Here is an 18,855-nt window from a genome sequence, read left to right as displayed (position 1 = left end):
CGTGACTTCCAGCAAGTGACTTAATCATCCTAGGTCTTATTTTCTCCTCTGTAAAATGGGAACAATGCTTATCTCATTGGGTGGTTGTGAAAATTAAATGATGTGAAGTCTTCCATCTGCCAGGCATGGTGTAAATATTTAATAAATATTATGAGTTATTCTTAGGAAATGCTTCAGCCCCTAACCAGTTTTCTGAACACATCTGACTCCTAGGATGATTATTATTATTTTTTAAAGATTTATTTATTTATTTTGAGGAAGAGGGATAGAAAGAGGGAAACTCAAGCAGACTCTGCGCTGAATGGCAAGCCCCATGCGGGGCTCCATCTCAACGACCCTGAGATCATGACCTGAGCCAAAACCAAGACTCTGGTGCTTAACTGACCCTGCAACCCGGGCATACAGGATTGTTTTTGTGGGTTTTTTTTTTTTTTAATATATTTTTGTTTCCACATTGAACACTTTCTATGTGGCATCCACGGTACTGAGTGCCTATTGCTCATTCTCTCATTTATTTCTCAAATTAGGCTAAGAGATAGATACTATTGAAAGCTTTGGTTCAAGGCTGAGTATACTGAGGCCCACAGGGATCAAATGGGCTTCCCCAAGGCCATCCATGTCATAAGTGGTGGAGCCTGCATTTAAACCCAGAGCAAACAAACTCCTCCAAGGGATGTAACTTTAACATTTAGCGTGTAACTCTGAGATATTGTCACTTCAGGATGAACAGACCTTGGTCTCAGGCTAGTCCTTTGCTGCAGAAACTTTTTTTTTTTTTTATGCTATTATTACTGAAGAAAATGTTGTAATGTCTTATTAGGTTAGCCAGGAAATCCCTGAAGCTGAGGGCCTGGTCCTTCAGCTGTCTGTTGTATTCTGTTTGCTTGTCCAGATATGCTGGTCCAAGAGTGCCTCTTTCATTTCCTGTTTCAAGCGAGGAAATTCATATTACCCTGGGCAGAAATGGTGTTCCCTTTCCTTGGTAAACCCGGCCTTGGCCCTGCGCTTCCCACAGTAATGGTACAGGGAAAGGGAGACATAATTCACAATCCCCTTCTTTAAAAAAAGTCTTTACATTTATATAGACAGATGTTGTTTTGTTCATTAAATCATCTTGCTTTGCTTTAGATTTTTAAAATCACTCTGTTTTGATGTCATTTCAAACTTACAGAAATGCGAGTGGACGAACAAAAAAGAAACTTACAGAAATGTTGTAAGAAGAGGACAAGGAATTCCCATATGACCTTCACTCAGATTCACCAATTGTTTACATTCTGCCCCACTGCTTTTTTTTCCCTGCTTTTTTTTCTAAACCATAAAGAAGTAAGCTGGAGACATCGTCCCTCTCATATCTGCACATTTCAGTGTATGTTTCCTAAAAACAACCACATAACCACGGTGAGAACCAAAATCAAGAAATTTTATATTGATACAAAAGTGTCATCTACTTGGTAATTCATATTCAAGTTTTTTCCCAATTATTATAATGATATCCTTTATAGATATGTTCCCAGGTCTATGATGAATTTCAGGATCACTCACTGCATTAAATTATCACATCTCTTTAATCTGGAATAGCTCCTCAGCCTGTCTTTGTATTTTTTACTTTGACATTTTTGAAGATTAAAGACCAGTTATGCTGTATAACGTACTTACGTTTGTGCTTGTCTGGTTTTCTCTCATGATCAGATTCAGCTTCTGCATTTTTTGGCAGAAACATCAGTAAAGTGATATTGTGTCCTTCTTAGGGCATTATATCAGTGGACGTAGGATGTTGGTTCTGTATTGGGGGATTAGCTTTGGTGGCTTTTGTTTTTTACTATGAAGCTATCATTTTCCCTTTGCAATTAATAAATCATTGTGAGAGCCTTTTTTCAGCTTCAGTTTTTTCTTCTTTGCCAACATATCCATAGCAGCTCTGATATTAATTAGGCCTAACGTGAGAACTGAGCTGTTTCTAGAAAATTCTAGTTTCCTCCTCAGTCTATTGTCCTCTTTCTCTTCTTCTTTTTTCTTCTCACTTTTTTTTATCGAGATGTAATTTACACACATCTTATCTGTATATATATCTTAAATGTGCACCCCGATCCATTTTTATATATGTTTAAACCCGTGCAAACACACCCAGATGACCCAGGCCCAGAATATTTGCAGCTCTCTAGCCGGTCTCTACCTTTTCACTCTAGATGTAAGGAGAAGCCATTGGGAAGTTTTGAGCAAGTCAGGGGACCTGCTCTGTTGGATGTTATCAGAGGCTACTCGGGTTGCTACGTGAAGAGTCACCAGTGACAGGGCAGGGAGATAGGCTGGGTGGAGACGTACCATGGGGTCACCTGGAAGCACAGCCTGAGTTAGGCAATTTAGCGTGAGAAGTATATTTGGGAGGGGTCCCAGAAAGGCCAGGACAGATGCAGGGAAGTGGGACAGGGAAGGGAAAGGAGGCAGGGAAAGATGCATTAATTGAGGTACCGCTGTGGAAAACCAGAACGTAACTCTCCTGAGGGTCCCACAGAGAGCCAGGCACATGGCGTGCAGTGGGGGGACAGCTTGCCTGGCCTGTGAGGGCTGCTGGTGAGGAAGCGAGTGCTTACTGCTGTGAGGACAGTGGGGGTTCCTCCAGGGAACCTTGCAGAACGGAGGGCCGAGGCCGAAGAGGGAAAAACGAGAGCCTCATGGTCGCCCTCCCACTGATTTCAGTGGCTACCACTTGAGAACCCCTCTGGCCTCCTGGAAACGATTGGGAAGTGGGTTAGGAGAATCTTTGCAGGGCCCCTTGTGCTGCTGAAGGTGCTGACAGGAATGAGAATAAGAGAAATGTGTCCTCGTGGGGCGCCTCAGTGACTCAGTCAGGTTAAACATCTGCCTTTGGCTCAGGTCATGGTCTCAGGGTCCTGGGATTGAGTCCCGCATCTGGCTCCCTGCTTAGTGGGGAGTCTGCTTCTCCCTCTCCCTCTCCCTGCCTCTCTGCCTACTTGTACTCTTTCCCTCTCTCTGTCAAATAAATAAATAAATAAAATTATAAATAAATAAATAAATATATGTGTTCCCTTACTATTCACGTGCTCCATGTCTTCTCTCTGTCCCTAGGCCTGGAAAGCGTGGCTGCATTGCGATTGTTTCTCTCCGTGACTGGCCTGGAGCTCACGCTTAGACCACACATTTCTTTTCCAGTTTGGGTTTCTGAATTGCTGACACCAGTTTATCACGCCCCCCACCCCGACCTCTGACCTTAACTCGGTCCTCTGGACTCAAAGCGCCGCTGTCTCTCTCCCTGCACACACCTCTTTCTCTGTCATCTGACCTGGTCGTGACCTCCTGCCAGCACACTGCCTTATCTTGCCAGCCTGGCATAACTCCCAGAAAGGCTGCCCTTGGCTTGTCCTATTTCATTTCTCTCCCTAATTTGACACTGACATTGACAGATAAAGACACAAGAGAAGCCAAACCCCAGGGCGTAACTGGTATCATTCAAGCTCCACCAAATTAATTCTCGGGCTCTCAGGATCATGTCAGCCTGGAATCCCAATTTCCACAACTTGGTCTGGAAGCAAAGAGTAACTTCTGGAATTGTCACCCAGTGGAGCTCTTTGCCCAACTAGAAACCCCAGTATCGAGATCTGGGGCTCCCAAGTCTAGGTTCTGGGGAAAAGAGACAAAGCCTGACGTCAGGGAGGAACAAGGATAGATTAAAAAATGTGAGGCTGGGGCACCTGGGTGGCTCAGAGGGTTAAGCCTCTCCCTTCAGCTCAGGTCATGATCCCAGGGTCCTGCGTTCAAGCCCCACATAGGGCTCTCTGCTCAGTGGGGAGCCTGCTTCCCGCTCCCCTGCCTGCCTGCTTGTGATCTCTCTTTCTCTCTGTCAAATAAATAAATAAAATCTTTTAAAAAATGCATTAAAAAAAAGTGAGGTTGGACAAAGATGAGCTGTCTGTATTTCATGGTTGCACTCAGGCATGGCCCATGGTCTGTGGGAGATCTTTCTTATTCCGAGAGGAAAGTAACACATAGGAATGTCTGCTTATGTATTTACTATCCCACACCCACCATATGGAATTGTCTTCTGCCCAAATAAAAGCAGTCACATTTAAGAATTTCTTGGTTGTTGGGGCGCCTGGGTGGGTCAGTCAGTTGGGTGTCGCCTTCGGCTCAGGTTGTGATCTCAGGGTCCTGGGATTGAGCCCCAAATCAAGCTCCCTGCTCAGCGGCCAGTCTGCTTCTCCCTTTCCTTCTGTGTCTCTCTCGCTCTTTCTCAAATTTAAAAAAAAAAAAAAAAAAAAAAACTTGAAAAAAACAAAAAAGAGAATTCCTTGGCCCTTGATTTTAAACATCTTCACCATGGCATTCAATCTTACTGACTAGTAGCACAAATTAATATATATTTTTAAAGATTTTGTTTATTTGGCAGAGAGATGGAGAGAGAGCACACATGGGTAGAGCAGCAGGCAGAGGGAGAGGGAGAAGCAGGCTCCCCGCTGAGCAGGGAGCCCAACATGGACCTCAATCCCAGGATCCCAGGATCATAACCTGAGCCAAAGGCAGCCACTTAACCGACTGAGCCACCCAAGCACCCTAGATTAATATTAATATAAGTTAATTTATAAATTCCCAGCACAGGGGCTCCTGGGTGGCTCAGTGGGTTAAAACCTCTGCCTTTGGCTCGGGTCATGATCCCGGGGTCCTGGGATTGAGCCCCGCATTGGGCTCTCTGCTCAGCAGGGAGCCTGCTTCCTTCTCTCTCTCTCTCTCCCTGCCTCTCTGCCTACTTGTGATCTCTGTCAAATAAATAAATAAAATCTTTAAAAAAAAATTCCCAGCACATTCTCAAAAACACAAAGAAACACCACTATGAGAGAAGATTCTAGCAAATTGGTAGGGGAGCTGCTTGAAGGCTTTAATGGCTGCAGTGGAAGTAGAATTTGGGGTCCCCTGAAAGAACCTGTAGACACAAGGGGACATTGCTGGAGTCCTAGAGTCCTGAACTTGACCAAAATTTGACACCTTGACACTTGCTGGGCACCTGCCCATATCAGTGGAGACTGGCCTTGGGAGAAGTACCCATAGTGTCAAGACTTCTTTTACGGCCATCTTTTTTCTAACAAGCCTTTATCTAAACAAGCATGGTTCCAACTCTTTGATCAGGATATTATATAGTCATCCATTCCAGAAAAATCACAATTAACCAGTGATTTTATTTCTGCCTTGACATTTCTTTGTTTGGAAAGTTCATTTGTTGTGTGTGGCTCCTGGTGGGAGTGGGTAGAAGGAGCCCTTCGTCATGTGTGTGGGGACTGCTGCCAAGTTTTCATAGATGGAAAGGTGATGGCTTTTTATCATCGTGGGTAGGGGGTGAGAGTGAAGCGGGGAGGGTCGCTGGGTAGGATATTCTACCCTAAAATATTCTAAAACATATTGGCAGCTAAATCTGGCCATGTTTGTGGGATTGGGTGAGGCTTTACTTAAAACGACAAGGCAAGGCACACTATAGGTGAGGATTTTGAGTTGGGTTGTACATCCTGGGGAAATAGCTCAGCAGGGGTGGGGGGGGAGCTGATTCAGAGGGACAATTTCATGCATCCGGGCTTACCATACCAGCTATTTGGCCTCAGGCAACTTACCTAGCCTCCCTGGACCTCTAATTCATCATTTAAAGAATATCACTTGAGCCCTAGGGTTGCTGGAAAGTAAATTAAGAATTAATATTTGGGGGCGCCTGGGTGGCTCAGTCATTAAGCGTCTGCCTTCAGCTCAGGTCATGATCCCAGGGTCCTAGGATCGAGCCCCGCATCGTGCTCCCAGCTCAGAAGAAGCCTACTTCTCCCTCTCCTACTACCCCTGCTTGTGCTCCCTCTCTCACTATGTCTCTGTCAAATAAATAAATAAATAAAACCTTAAAAAATTTAAAAAAAAACTTTAAAAAGTTAATTGTATTGTATTGTATTATATTTGTATTGTTTAGAACAGTCCAGAGTATAAGACATTGCATAAATGACATTATTCTTTCCTGCCTGTGATAGTGTCTACCATCTAATTAAGTACCTACTAAATGTTAGGTACTGTGCTAAGTACTTTATATGCATTTCATTTCTTTTCTTTTCTTTTCTTTTTTTTTTTTTTAGATTTTATATATTTATTTGACAGAGACACAGGGAGAGAGGGAACACAAGCAGGGGGAGTGGGAGAGGGAGAAGCGGACTCCCCGCCGAGCAGGGAGCCCCATGTGGGACTCAATCCCAGGACCCTGGGATCGTGACCTGAGCTGAAGGCCAACGCTTAACAACTGAGCCACACAGGTGCCCATTTATATGCATTTCTTACTTCACCCTCAAGGATACAAAATTGTCTTATGATCCCTATGAAGGTTCTTATGTATCAACTTGGTTAGGCTCTAGTACCGAGCTACTCAATCGCTGATCTAGGTGTTGTGAGAGCTTTGCTGGTATAGTTAGTGGCTACAATCAGTTAAGTGAAGGACATTACACTCAATAACGTGGGTGGGACTCATCTAATCGGTTGAAGTCTTGAGCAACACCTGAGGTTTTCCGGAGAAGAAATTCTGCCTTGGGATCCATCATTAACTCCTGCCCTAGTTTCCAGCCTTACCAACCCTCACCATCATGGGTGTGTGGATGTGAGTGTGTGTGGGTAGACGTGTAAGGAAACAGACCATCCGAGAAATAAAATAATTGCACAGGGTCATGTAACCAAGAAGGGGCAGCTGAGACCTGAACCCTGTCTCTCTCACTACAAAGCTGACTTCCCACGTCAGATGCTGTCGCTCTGGTCATAACATTTCAGCTGCAGGCGAGAAGACCTATGATTTCGGGCTGTTGATGGAGCACGGACCACTCCCTCACCCTCAAAATCTGACGGAAGAACCGACAGAAGTACAATTCCTCTGACCATCTGCTCTGCTCTCTATTCTGGTGGCATCTGAAGGAAAGGGTGGGGTGGGGAACAGGGAGAGAGAAAAGGGAGGAAGAAGGGTTTTATCAGTGGGTTTTTGGGTTGCAACAGAAACTGACTTTCATCAAGTTACCCAGAAAGGAAAGGATGAGAAGAATAGCATGGAGGCGGGCAGCTCAGAGGAAAAAGACCCTAGGGCTGGATCACGAGAGCCCTAGCAATGGTCTCACGGCAGGGACAGCCTGGTGAGGCCGCTGCCACTGCAGAGACTAAGCTGGAACTGGCCCCTTCTCCTTTAGGCAAGGTGCCCAGGAGGACATTGGTCCAGGGAGCAGCTTAGATCACGTTCTTGCCGCAGTCGGTCCCTGGACACAGAGAGAGGCGTGCGCTTACATCAGGAGGGGAGATTTATTTCCCAAAAGAAAACTGGGGGGCTATGAAAAAGGGTATGCATGTGTGACAGCCAAAATGGTTTATGACCATTACAGTAGCAGAAAAGTCCTCATTTGAATCTCTCTTCGCAAAATGTTTCTGGATGGATTCATCACCAGCCTCCAGAAAAGGCTCTCGGGCTTGCGGGGTTATAAGAAGCACATCTCTCAGCTTTAGTTTAAGATTTAAAAAAAAAGATTTTGTTTATTTATTTATTCAAGACAGAGAAAGAGAGAAGGAGAGAGCAGGGGGAGGAGCAGAGGGAGAGGGACAAGCAGATGCTGCCCAGAGTGCCGAGCCCAATGCGGGGCTCAATCTCAGGACCCTGAGATCATGACCTGAGCCAAAACAAAGAGTGAGACACTTAACTGAACCACCCAGGCCCCCTATGTAAGTTTTCATATGAAACATAAATAGCAATCATGATGAAAGCAACTGATCTCTATCAAACACTTAGTGTGTACTGAACAGTGTTCTAAGGGCACTGCTTGGCATTCCCCCTTGTCTTTACCGGCTCAGTGAGGTAGGTGCAATTATTATCACTACTCTACATGTGAGAAAACCGAGGGACACAGAGGTTAACTAACTTGCCTACACGCCTAATGAATGGCAAGCAGTTACACAATAGCGTCCTTTTACAATTCTAATTCTGGAATATTAAATAGGAGAGGAGACTATCACATAATCCCAAGTAGGAAGTTCCTTAAGGCAAGCAAGCCTTCCTCTTAGCTGGAGAGCCGACAAGGGCTTGCTTGATAAAGATTCTGCCGCGATGTCTGATATGAGATGTTCGATTCCATTTTCTTAATGGCTGTCAATCAGTTCCCCACTGTTTCCCCTGGAGGCTGGACCCAGCAGGGGTATCGTCAGCACTTAGGAGTAGCATTAAGAACAAAGCCTGATGGGGCTGTTTGTTTTTCCCCCCACGGAGGTGGTCCATCCCTCAACACAGTCAGGAATGAGCTTAGATGTCCATGGAATGAATGGCTTCCCAAATCACAGGGCCTCCCAGAGGCATGAAGGAGACTACTCGAACAAACAGAAATGGTGTGAGTTCAAATGATACCTGTCATCGCCTTGGGTTCCATGGACTTCATTCACTCTTAGGACAGCAGTGTCCGATAGAAATATATCACAAGCATCATTTAAAATCCTCTATTTTGGGGGCACCTGGGTGGCTCAGTGGGTTAAGCCGCTGCCTTCGGCTCGGGTCATGATCCCAGGTCCTGGGTTCGAGCCCCGCATCGGGCTTTCTGCTCAGCAGGGAGCCTGCTTCCTCCTCTCTCTCTGCCTGCCTCTCTGCTTACTTGTGATTTCTCTCTGTCAAATAAATAAAATCTTAAAAAAAATAAAAATAAAATCCTCTATTTTTAAGGAGATGAAGTTAATGTTAAAGATACATTTTATTTGACACAACGATCCCCAATATTATCATTTCAACATGTAAAAATATGAGAATTTATTTTTGAGGTATTTTACATTCTTTTTTTTTTTTTTTTAAGATTTTATTTATATGTTTGACAGAGAGAGAGCACAAGCAGGGGGAGTGAGCAGCAGGCAGAGGGAGAGGGAGAAGCAGGCTCTCTACTGAGCAGGGAGCCCGATGTGGGACCCAGGAGCATGACCCGAGCCGAAGGCAGATGCTTAACCCAACTGAGCCACCAGCCGCCCTTTACATTCTTTTTTTTTCATCTTAAGTCCTCAAAATCCACTGTGTATTTTGCATTGAGCACACAACTGAGTCTGGACTAACCACATTTTGAATGTTCAGAAACCCTGTGTGGTTAGTGGCCGTTGTAGTGGATGACATAGCTATAGACCGCAGCTCTTTCCACAGCTTCATTTCTCGAATATGAGCACCTGTGAGGCGTTACATCAGTTGAGACCTTGTGGAATTACATTCCAGAGAGGACAACATAAAGTAAACATGCAAACATACAAGGTGATTATAGGTTTTGATGAACAGTTACGTCCGAGTAACTTGGGGGGACACTTGAGCTTGAACATGTTGGGCAGAAGGAGTGGACAGACTTCTCTTAGGAGGGGACATCTGAGCTAGAACCCAAAGGGCAGAAGGAAGCGGCAGTGTGAGGAGGGGGCACACCTTTCTAGGCAGAGGTCAGAGGCAGTGCAAAGGCCCAGAGGCCAGAAAGCCCTCGGCATGGGGGATACGGAAAGGACGGCTGTGTGGGCATAAATGGCTGAAGAGCTGAGTAGGCAGGGACCAGACTGCCTACTCAGGATTTTGGATTTTTCCTAAACGTGAAGAGAAACAACTGATCTGTTTTAAACGGGATCTGATCTCAGTTTTAAAAAGGTGGCTCTGGTTGGTAACGGGGTAAATTGGGTCACTAGAGACCCCTCCCTGCCACAAACATACAGAAATGCCTTCATTTAAAAAACAAAGCTAAACAAAACTAAACTGAACTGTGTATTTGAGTTTGATGGAAAGAAATCCAAATTATCTTGGGGCAGAGGGTTAGAGGGGAGTTAAAGACATGGCAGGATCATTCCAAGTGGATTCTGGCTGGTTGGAGGTGGGAATGGGCTTGGAGAAAAGTTCCAGAATACAAACCCTAATGGGTATGAGCTGGAGTTTTTGTGCTTGTGCTGGGACAAGGGACTGGGTTGGACCTACTTATAAAGAGGGCTTAGAACTGAAACCCTTCATAAAGTTAGGACCCTCAAAGGGGTCCCCCATCCCCTAATGAAATGGCTAAAATGCCTTCCCTCAGCAACCCAGGGAGAAAGCTGGAAATCTTGTCTTTGTCTTGCATAAAAAAAGAATCATAAAACATCTCAATCTGGTGCCACGTGGAGGGGTGGAGTCAAATAATTAAGCAGAACAGTGTGGGGATTGGCAGATCTGATCCCAAACCAATGGATTAGAGGCAGCCAGAAAGAGGGGGAGACCAGTTAGTTTCCTGCAGGATTTGGGGTGCTTCTTGAACTTTAATGTGCAAACGAATCACCTGGGGATCTTATTAAAACACAGATTCAGGGATGCCTGGGTGGCTCAGTTGGTTAAGCAGCTGCCTTCAGCTCAGGTCATGATCCCAGCGTCCTGGGATCGAGTCCCACATTGGGCTCCTTGCTTGGCAGGGAGCCTGCTTCTCCCTCTGCCTCTGCCTGCCACTCTGTCTGCCTGTGCTCACTCTCGCTTCTCTCTCTATGACAAATAAATAAATAAAATCTTAAAAAAAAAAAAACACAGATTCAGATTCTCTAGGTTTAGGTCAGGGCCTGAGACTCTGCATTTCTAACAAACTATGGACAACGGGGGCTTGGACCAGGTTGGTGGAGGGATGGAGAGAAGAGGATGGATTTAAGAGATAGGCGGGGATAGAATTGACAGGACTTCCTGAAGGACCTATCTGGAACGAGGGAAAGGAGAAGCAAGGACAAATTCTGGGTACCTGGCTTTGGGAACTGGGAGATGGTGGTACCATTTATTGACACAGGGAAGTCCAGGGCACGGATAGGGTTTTTTGGGGGTGGGGGTGGTAGGAGACTGTGTTGGGGAGGGATCAAAAAAACTCAAGGCCAGGCAATTGCAAATACTGTGCCTTATCTCCTTTCTCTGCAAGAGCAATGCTTCCAGGAGGCACACAGAACGTGAATGATCTGTTTTCCCAGCTTGGGTTGCTGACAACAATCTTTGCTTTGTAGGTCCAATCTGGCAAGTGCTAAAGGCTTAATAAATAACCGACTTTATAAACAAGGTCCAGGACTGACGAGCAAACTCCCCTTCTCTGCCTCTCACATGTTCAACACACATCTCTCCAGATTAGCACCAGCAACAATGATAACACTTAAACAAGTTGAATCTAGGCCGTATAGAGGGGAATCTCCCAAACTCCTCAGACTGTTGTCAATGTGAATAAGCAGAGTGCTTGTACGTTGGGGTGGGTTTTTTTTTTTTTAAGGTTTTATTTATTTGCCAGAGGTGGAGGGGGCGGGGGAAAGAGAGGGAGCACAAGCAGGAGGAGCCGCAGGCAGAGGCAGAGGGAGACAGAGAAACAGACTCTCCACTGAGCAGAGAGCCCTACGCGGGGCTCCATCCCAGGACCCTGGGCTCATGATCTGAGCTGAAGGCAGACACTTAACCGACTGAGCCACTCAGGTATCCCTATAGTGCAGTTTCTAATAAATAATATAATGTGCAGAGTTAAGACATTTACTTGTTCGTTTATTACTATTATTTTCAAAGATCTTATTTATTTAAGATCACAAGTAGGCAGAGAGGCAGGCGGAGAGATCACAAGTAGGCAGAGAGGCGGGCAGAGAGAGAGGGGGAAGCAGGTTCCCTGCTGAGCAGAGAGCCCAACGCGGGGTTCCATCCCTGGACCCTGGGATCACGACCTGAGCCAAAGGCAGAGGCTTTAACCCACTGAGCCACCTAGGAGCCCCTTGTTTGTTTATTTTTAAATAACCTGCATGCCCAACGTGGGGCTTGAGCTCACCAACCCAACATCAAGGGTTGCATGGCTCTACTGACTGAGCCGGCCAGGCATCCCAACAAATAATTATTTTACAAAAGAGAAGAAATTATCTTTGTGCTGGGCGCTCTGCTAGGTACTTTTACAATCACTATCTTATTTAGTAGCTACAACAGTTCTTCCAGATAGGTTCTGCTATTCCTATATTCATGTAGGAGGAAGGTGAGGCCTGGAGGGATAAGTAATTTGCTCAAGGTCACACACAGCCAGTTGGGACTTAAACCCAGGTCAGCCTCAGTCCAAAGTCCAAGTTCTCTTTTCATTGCTCTGGGCTCCCAGTTCCAGGCTCTGGGCCATGTGCTGAGTGCAATGCGCAGAGTTTCAGAAAACATCGTTCCAGCGCTGGAGGAGTTTCATCTCAATGGAGAGAGAAGTCCATCAAGCTAGTGGCTCAGTCTTGTTGGAGAACTCCCCAGGCATCCATTCCCGGCAGGGGACCAACACAGGCCAGTCAAGGAGGCAGCCTCTTGCCAGCAGGTTTTCCTGTGCTCTTTGCACCACGAAAATCCAACCTGGTATTTCCAGGCCCAGATTAAAGAAATGTGTCACTCCTTTAGGCCAAAACAGTTGTCCATTTCCCACTCCCTCGTGACACCCTGTGATTATTTCTATCACTGTTATTGCCACATTAAATGATTGTTTTGGGTGTTTCCTTCTTGCGGTCAGGGACTTGGTTTCATCCACGCATGAATTCCCAGGGACAAGACAGTGCCTGGCACATAACAGGTATTTGATTAAAAAAATATATACTTTTGGACTAACTGAATGTTTTTCATAATGGTTTTCCTCTCCTAGGCACCTCTTTGCTATTTGGTTTGTGTCATTCTGTTTTGGTTAGGATACACCTGAGACAGCAAAGGCTAATACATCAGTGATTTTTGTTTTAAGGATTTTATTTATTTATTTGACAGAGAGAGATCACAAGTAGCCAGAGAGGTGGACAGAGAGAGAAGGGGAGAAGCAGGCTCCCCACCCAGCAGAGAGCCCAACGTATGGCTTGATCCCAGGACCCCGGGATCATGACCTGAGCAGAAGGCAGAGGCTTTAACCCACTGAGCAGCCCAGGCACCCCTATATCAGTGATTTTTTTTTAAAAAGATTTTATTTGTCAGAGAGAGAGAAAGCAAGCACAGGCAGGGGGAGCAACAGGCAGAGGGAGAAGCAGGCTCCCTGCTGAGCAAGGAGCCAAATGCAGGACTCTATCTGAGGACCCTGGGATCCTGACCTGAGCCCAAGGCAGATGCTCAACTGAGTAAGCCGCCCAGGTGTCCCTACATCAGTGATTTCAATAACATAGTGTATTGTATTGTTTCCATGGATGAATAAGAGTAGAAGTGGTCCAAAGTGCTGTAGAGCCTTTGTGAGGCAGGCTGTCCGGGATCGTGCCAGCTAGTCGCTCCCTACCTCCCCCTCCCCCTAGTACATGCCTTTCATTTGCATGGTTGAATCACATCTGCGTTCTCACCCTCAGGAAGGGGTGAAGAGGGAAGGGAAGACAGGCTGCTATCTTTTTAAACGTGCAAACTGAAAAGAGAACATATCACATCCATTCAGGTCCCGTTCTTGGGACCTCGTCGTGGGGCCAGAGCTAGCTATATAAGGTGGTCTGGGAAAGGTAGTTTTGTACCTGAGCAACCACTGAAGACTACATTTCTATGACCAAAGAAGGGGAGAGCAGACTATGAGGCATGGGGAGGGCAGGGATGGGGGCAGCGGCTGCCACACTTTCTTCTCCTACGCTGCCCTGTCCTAGGCATCCAGATATTTCCATAAGCTATGCTTGACCTATTTCTTTATTTCCAAGGTACGTTGACTATTGAATTACTTGCAATTGTCCAGTCATGTGTGGTCATCTTATCTGTCCTCTGAGAGCTTGAGTTCTTTCATCTGCATCTTGCACAGCCTCAAGCTTACAGCATGACTTGTACCGAGATGTTCAATCAGTAGTGCTGAATGGATACATGGTTGACGAAGAGTCGAGCTTCTTCATTACGCCATTACCCTGTGGAGTTGGATTTGTCGATTGTGTTGGGCCAAGGGCATGAATAAATCAGCATTATCCACGTTGAGAACTCACAAAATGGTGGAGCAGATAGGAACCTAAACCTCCTCTTGCCTGCCCTCTCTGGCAATGCACTTGAGCCAAGGAAGAGTCAGATCTGAGTCTAGGTGGCTGAACTCCCAGGACCCATGTCATAGTGTCAACTGTACCACCACCATCTTCTTCCCCTGTCCCCTGGCTCTCCTTCCTAAGGAGGGTCCACTCTCCCTTTCATAATTTTAGAAGCACATCCTTTGAGTTAGGATGCCAAAATTTGGAGGGAAAAGGAAAATAGTCCCAAAGATCAGCATTTTCTAAGGAGTCCTGAAGCCGCCCTCCCTCTACATTGCAGTCATCTGGTTTAGGAGTAGCGGTGGAAATTGCTCATTCGCCTTATGAAACTGGGTTGCATTTTGACAATGCCAGGGCCCGCTGGCCCCTGCGAGGTCTGTTACCATGGCAAACAGTAAGGTCACCTTGTGATTACCCACTTGACCTGAGCTTGTTATGTCTAGACGCTCACACCGAGGGCAACATCACCCAGGGAATCAGAAACACGTAGATTTCTGGTTTGTTACATTTTTTCCAGCCCTCCTAGACCAGGACAGGGTTTCCAGCTCTTTCATATTCATATCTGGCATTTCCTTGCTCTGGCTCTCCTGGGGCTGGGTTGCTTTTCAGCGGATGCTGCCCTTCCCTCCCCCAGTCCGGGAAGGGCCCTGGCCTCTGTGACAGCAAATCCATTGCACCACTTAGGTTTAATTAGAGCACAATGACGGATGATTAGTTTACACATCAAAGCACTGAAACAACTCGACAAATTGGCTCCATCCCAAAACCCAGCCCGGGAGCTGGCCTTGAACTCCGAGGCTCTGCCCGCGGGGGCTGGGTGGCCAGCGATGAAAGTTCTGGAGTCCCACGCAGAGGTGCACGGAAGGAGTTTTATTTCTCAAGTGAAGAAATGGATCCCAGCTGTTTCCAACCCTAATTGTGCTCCTGCACCCCTCTCACATTGGCTTTTCCCCCCCAAGCCTGCTCTTGGCCATGGCTCCTGGGTCATCCGCTCACAGTTAGTTACCTGGGGGCTGGCTACCAATCCATGAGTTCCCCGAGGCCTTGGCTAATTCTGTTTTCTACCCTGTTCCCCTCCAGGTGGGATTTTGACTGTTCATTTGGCCACCTACCAAGAAATGAGAGAGAAAGCAAATAAGTTAATCTTCAACCCAGGACGCTTGGCTACCAGCTGGTGATTTTTTTGTTTGTTTGTTTGAGGTTTGGTGGAGTAAAGAGAAACTGTAAATTGCAATGAGGTACATCAGTTGTCTCTAGGTCTCCTTCATGCACATGCTCCCCATTCCTTTGGATGACCAAGAGCCCGGCGAACCCATGAGAACCCTTGGCATGACACTGTCTTGGCCTGTGTTACATTCAGTATCGCCTAGTGTCATGCTGGTACCTTCGAGATACTGATGACAGAGGTTGGTTCTTCTGGTTCAAAAGCCCAGTCTGTTTGTACTAACAACCCCTCAATTCAGCGAAAAACAAAACAGACAAAAACCCCTGGAAGTCCACACAGTAGCTGAACCGAATTGATCCTCCTGATCCACACACATGCTCATCAAAACGACTGGCATGTCCCGCTTCAAGGTCATGCCATCAAGTCAATGGCAGAGCGGACCCTCGAATCTAGGTCTTCCTTCGTGGCCCTTACCCGCCCCCCCCCCCCGGACTATGGGCTCTTTCTAACTGTTGGAAGAAAATGGGGCTGTGACCACGTACAAATCTCATGAAACACAAAGGCTCAGGGCACTCCCGTGAACAATGGATGGGGACGCAGTGCACGGTAGGATTCTTGTTTTCTCGCTGTGAGCCTTGGGGGTGAGTGCGCATCAGCCTCACCGCTGTGATGTGGGCAGACAGATGAATGCTGGCTGCCTCTAGCGCAGGACAGTGGGCGGGAGCTGTACCGAGTTCAGAATGCTGTAAGCAAAGCACTTCAGAAGGACGATGACGCTGTATTATTAGCATAAACCAGGAACCTATTGATCTGGCTGATTAGAGAACCTTCCAAGGCACAGGGGTAATTAGCACAATTTACAGAGCAGCAGTTATCAGCTTCATTGCTTAATTAACAATGTAAATATCTTCCTAAATGACATTTTATAATCATGATCAGATCCTCTAGCATTTGCCCTGTTCACTGCTAATTCCTTCCCAGATGTACAGATAGCTGCCTTTTTTTTTTTTTCCCCATGCCTAACATAACTTCTCTGCATCACATACGGTAGAGCAATTGTCCACGGCCCACATCTCTTTTGTATCTTACTAGGGGTCTCTTCTGCTTTCCACTCTCTGGCACAAAATATACAGTCTGCCAATTGAATTGCCAATTAAAAGTACTTAATTAGACGTGAAAGGGGAGTTCTGTCATGTTCTGGATTCTGAACTATTTTTTATTTATGTGCTTAGCAGGATAAGTCATCTTAAATTAGCATCACATTTTTCCCTCTGAAGAGCATGTGAGAAATGAGGCTATTAGGAGGAGAGGTTTAACACAATATTTGTGTACACTAGTCATGGGTGCAGAGAATCAGCCCAAACGCATATGCTGCTTTGGCAAAGCAGGGTTACACTGCGTATGTATTTTATTGCCTTATCATTTCTTGTTGAATTAATGTTTGCAAGAGAATATTTGGCTTGCTTAATCAAGCATATGTGCGGGGAACTTGATTGTTTTCTATCTTTCTTTCTTTCTTTCTTTCTTTCTTTCTTTCTTTCTTTCTTTCTCTTTCACTTGAAATCTATCTATTCTTTTGAGCACCCAGGCCATACTGAAAGATTATTGTTCCATGTCTAAGTTCCAAATGTCACACACACAAATTCGAATCTTTATGGAGCCCTCAGGGTGGAAAGTTCAGAGGCTCATAACCTCCCCTGGAAGGATGCCCCAAAAGCTTTCCATTACTGGATGCCTGATGATTTCGGTTGGTGGATTATTCTTCACTTCTGATCTTTTTGCTCCCACTAACTGCCTTGTGGCCAACACATCCACAATGTAGGTGGAAAGGGCATTTTGTCCAAACCAGTGTGTATCACGTTGGTAAAATGGTAAGGGCAAAAATGAGTTTTGGAGGAATTTTCTGTGGGTTTTAATTAACCGTCTTGCCCTTGTTCCCCATTATCATTGATTTGTGTGATAAGTGCCAATTAAATGTGTCATAAGTATACTTCTTTTTGCTGAAGACAAGAGATCTTATGTGTGATGCAAATAAGGGTTCTCAGAATGCTAATTTTGTAATGAGCCAATGCATTCTTCAAGGAGTTTATAGTCTAGAGGGGGAATAAAACATGTGCATAAATAATTATAATGCAAAGTAGGAAACTGGTCTGTCATGAGACAGTACAGAAAGAATTATGGCCAAAAGAGGATGGAGAAATAAATTATAGTTGAGAGATTCAGGAAGGCCTGCTTGAAGGTTGGGGAAAATTCGTATAAAAGCAAATCGAGAGTATTGGGTGTGGCTTCCAGACAAGAGGAACGGCAGGGAGAAAACACAGAGGAGGGATAGCATGACATTTAAATGAAGAACAATATGTTTACTAGAGCCATTCCAGGAAGGAATGTGAAGGAAAGCCCCACAGATAATGCTATGCAGGGAGGACAGGGCTCCACCAAGCAGAACCTAGAAGAGGCACGCTTTCTGTAGACCAGAGACCGACAAACTTGTTTTGTTTTTGTTTTTGTGTTTTAAAGGGCCAACGATAAATATTTAGGTTTAGGGGGACATGAGGTCTCTCTCCCAGCTGACTCAACTCTGCCACCATAGCACAAAGGCAGCAGCAGACAAGTAAATGAATGGCCGTTCCAGTAAAACTCGACTTGTCCACATTGAAATATGACTACTGTAAAATATCTGCGTGTCACAAAATATTCTTCTTTTGATTGTACTAACCATCCCCGGCTATTAGGGGTGGGGCAGGGATGTGAAGCTAGAACTATCTTCTTCTTCTTCTTCCTTTTTTTTTTTTTTGAAGATTTTATTTATTTATTTGACAGAGAGACACAGCAAGAGAGGGAACACAAGCAGGGGGAGCAGCAGAGGGAGAGGGAGAAGCAGACTTCCCGCTGAGCAGGGAGACTGATGTGGGGCTCCATCCCAGGACCCTGATCCCAGGACCCTGGGATCATGACCTGAGCCAAAGGCAGACATTTAACCACTGAGCCACCCAGGTGGTGCCCCTAGAACTATCTTCTAACCTGTAGAGTTTCTCTTTACCATTGGCCCTAGCCCCATAAGCAGAGAGCCAAGGGCTGATGAGTCTGGACCTGCCGGGTGTCACTAAGGGTGCACACGCCCCTCAGCAGGTGTTATGCTCATTGCTGTGGGCCAGGACCAAGCTTCAGCATCCAGCACTAGGGTCCCATGAGGGCTGTGTGCTCCCAATGGCTTGACAGTATTTGGTAATAAAAAACAAATACTTGGGTCAAGTGTTATGACCATATGTGTGTGGTACTCAGACCGTCCTCTGCTTTAATGACCCCACACTTTAGATGCTAGACACTGACTTCCCTCAGTTACCTTCCCTGTGCTTCATAAGGTCTCTCTGCACATTAGCAGCTAAGAATAACTTCCATCCATCTCCTGTGAGGCGATACATTTTCCAGCGAGTGACTTTCCTCTTCTCCAACTTTTGCCCACCCCCAATGCCCCTCACAAGACCAACCTGCCCTCCAGGACTAGTCTGGAGTTTAGACTGGTGGTCCTGTGGGAAACCCCAGAGCCCCTGCCAGGTCTCCTTCCCACCCAGACTCCCTGAGACCTAGCTCTGAGCTCAGAGAGGCAGCCCTAGAGGCATGTTGAACCAGCTTTTTCCTTTGTGAGCTGCATCAAAGCAGCTACCTATCTCACTTTCCAGATGCACCTGACATAACAAAGGGGTTTTATTTCATTTATTTATTTATTATTTATTTATTCTAAA

Source organism: Lutra lutra, chromosome 16 (genome assembly GCF_902655055.1).
Source record: "Lutra lutra chromosome 16, mLutLut1.2, whole genome shotgun sequence".
Taxonomy (NCBI): Eukaryota; Metazoa; Chordata; class Mammalia; order Carnivora; family Mustelidae; genus Lutra; species Lutra lutra.
The sequence above is the reverse complement of the archived record's forward strand: the minus strand, read 5'-3'. Positions refer to the sequence as shown.